Raw genomic sequence first — 3486 nt, forward strand, 5'->3', positions numbered from 1 at the left:
AAGAATTGAGACGAAAATCTCAAGGTTTTTCATCACAATAAAATGTGTTATTGCTGAAAACTGGGGAAGACATAATAATAGAGGTGAGAAAGATTAGTCGAGACATAAGAGTCGGAACAAGACTAAGTCAAAATACAAGCCAATTGAATGTTACCATTGTGGTAAAAGTGGACACATAAAGAAGAACTTTTACAAGTTCAAAAATGAAGCGAACGGATCTAAGCAAAAGAAAAATGATTATGAAGATCTCATCTCAATAACTACGCACGATCTCTTCACTGTTCACGGCAAGACTATAATTAATCTTGTATATATGTGATGAGTCAACTTGGGTGTTTGACACATAAACTTCCATACATGTTATGCCAAAGAAATATGACTTTAAATCTTACACTTTTGATAATTTTAGTATTAAAGATGTGTAATAATATCGTAAGTAAGGTTATTGGTATTGGTGATGCTTTCCTAGAATCTAGCAATGGATTAAAGTTGCTGCTTAAAGATGTTTGACATGCTCTAGACATGAGGTTGAATTTGATTTCAACTAGAAAGCTTGAAGATGATGGTTTCTTATGCTCTTTTGGCTATGGAAAATGAAAATTTAGAAAGGTAACCTAATTGTATCTCGAGGAGATAAGTTTTGAAATTTATATTTAACAAAATCTTTGATAAATAAAGATAATATGAATGTTGTACGAAGTAAAGAAGCTTCCAAGTTATGCCTCGGAGACTTGGCCACATTAGTGAAAAGGGGTTGAATTTGCTAGTTAAGAAAAATGCTAGTTTAGGTTTGAGTGAGACGGATTTGGAAAATTGTTCTCATTTTCTTGTAGGGAAGCAAACTCGAGTATTGTTCAATCATAATCCTCCTTAATGAAAGTCAAAATCTCTTCGAGCTGATGCATTTAGACGTTTGTGGACCTTTAAATGTACGAACTATTGATGATGCTCTTTTCTTTATAATGTTAATTGATAATATTTCTAGGAAGCTTTGGATATATGTTTTGAAAACTAAAGATGAAGTTTTAAACAAGTCAAAGGAATTTCATGTTCTTGTTGAAAGAGAGACCGAAAATCAGATCAAGTGCATTCGCAATGATAATGGTGGTGCGTATTGTGGTTCATTTAATTCATACTACAAATAATATGGGATCAGACACCAGAAGACACCTACATAAGCTCATGAGTTGAATGGCCTTACAGAAAGGATGAACATGATAATTGTTGAGAGGATTAGATGATTGCTTTCATAAACAAAGTTGCCCCCAATGTTTTGTGGTGAAGCATTACACATGGTGGTACATGTTATTAATTTGAGTCTTACAATTGCTTTGAACGGTGAAGTTCCAAATAAGGTATGGGCAAATAAATATGTTTCTTATGATCATCTATGAGTATTTGGATGTAGGTGCTTTGTTCACATTCCAAAGGATGAAAGATTAAAGTTCGATGTGAATATCCGTGAGTGCATCTTCTTGGGTTATGACTGAGATAAGTTCGGCTACAAAATGTATGATCTAGTAGCAAAGAAGTTTGTCAAAAGTCGTGACGTTATCTTCTTTGAAGATGAGACTAATGAGGAAACTAATAAATCTAAAGACGATGAGATAAAGGGAAAATGTTAGTTGATAAATTTAGATAAAGTTCATTTATCGGATTAACCTATTTCAACAAAAATCATGTGCAAAAGGTTGCTGTTGTGGGTGAACATGATGTTCACATGGAGAATGATAGTAAAGAGCAAGATGAATTAACTACTATTCCACTTAGACGATCTACGAGAGATTGATAGCCTTTAACTAGATTTCATAATGAATATACGTTTGTGACAGATGGGGAGCCAGAGTCATATGAAGAGGCTATTGATAGAAAAGAATGGGTTGATTCTATGAAAGATGAGATGTGATCTGATAGGATCAGTGCTAACAATAGAGACTATGGTCTAACTATTGATAACAACTTATGATAAACGATTCGATAATAATCCCGTGAGAGATTAATATCTATTTCTATTCTTCACAAATCCTTCAAACTCTTGAAACGAATTCAAGTGCGGAAGTGTTCATCGGATTTGAAGCTTTGATCCGATGGAAGGTGAATGATAGAAAGTAAAGAATATAGGGAGTTTTATGGATGTTCGGAGTAAACCCTCCTACATCACCTCTTCTTCCACAACCAGAAGGATATCCACTAAATATTTTGAATCAAATACAACTTAGTGAGCTAGCTAACTCTCTATTGAACAAAACAACCTCTGTTCAACTTACAATATTCTCAACAATATTCTCACAGCTAGACAGTAATTGATTTTCTATCTTGAGCTTGAATGATGATAGAGATCAGTAAAAGCAAGAGTGAATGAGTAATAAAGTAACTTCGTGTGTTCAATTGACCTAGTAAGATCGGTAATTCGTCCGTTGTCCTTGAGCATCTATTTGTAGTAGAAGAACACCAACGGTCGAATCTTCTTTGTCGACACGTGACAAGTGTCCGTTGGAAGGACGCCCATAATACCAGAATGCAACAAACTCTGAGCAAATGGATTGTGATCGTACCGAACTTGTAGTGCGCCGAATATCCTCTGAAGTTGTCTTACTATACAGGCATTTGGAAGGATATTTGCGTACGTGGCGTTCTTTCATTTGATACAAATAGCTGGCTTGACAGACTACACAGAAGTGAGTGGAGCAAGAGTAGTAGACAACTAGTTGATCGTGGCTAGACGTATGCTTTCTTCAGACGGCTGCTAAAGCAAGGCATTAGATGTGCTCCGTTAGACCAATTCTAAAGGAGTTAAATGTCCTCGTATAACTTCGCGTACCTTTAGACCAAGTCTAAAGGAGTTAGACCTCCTCGTCTAACTACGCATCCCTTTAGACCAAGTCTAAATGAGTTAGACGTCTTCGTCTAACTACGCATCCCTTTAGATAGAATCTAAAAGAGTTAGACGTTCTCGTCTAACTACGCATCCCTTTAGACCAAGTCTAAAGGAGTTAGACATCCTTGTTTAACTACGCACCCCTTTAGACCAAGTCTAAAGGAGTTAGACTACCACGTCTAACTACGTTTCCCTTTAGACTAAGTCTAAAGGAGTTAGACTACCACGTCTAACTACGTTTCCCTTTAGACCAAGTCTAAAGGAGTTAGACTATCACTACCACATCTAACTACGTTTCCCTTTAGACCAAGTTTAAAGGAATTAGACTATTACATCTAACTACATTTCCCTTTAGACCAAGCTAAAGGAGTTAGACTACCAAGTCTAACTACAGTAGTCTAACTACATTTCCCTTTAGACCAAGTATAAAGGAGTTAGACTACCACGTCTAACTACGTTTCCCTTTAGACCAAGTCTAAAAGAGTTAGACTACCACGTCTAACTACGTCTAATTAGCCTGTTTAGACCATGTATAAATTAGAATTGTCTTATGCACATGCACAAAACAAATAGACAACTTAGTTTTATCCACAACTAAGTTTTAATCA

This window comes from Impatiens glandulifera, chromosome 5 (assembly GCF_907164915.1).
Source record: "Impatiens glandulifera chromosome 5, dImpGla2.1, whole genome shotgun sequence".
In the NCBI taxonomy this organism is placed as follows: Eukaryota; Viridiplantae; Streptophyta; class Magnoliopsida; order Ericales; family Balsaminaceae; genus Impatiens; species Impatiens glandulifera.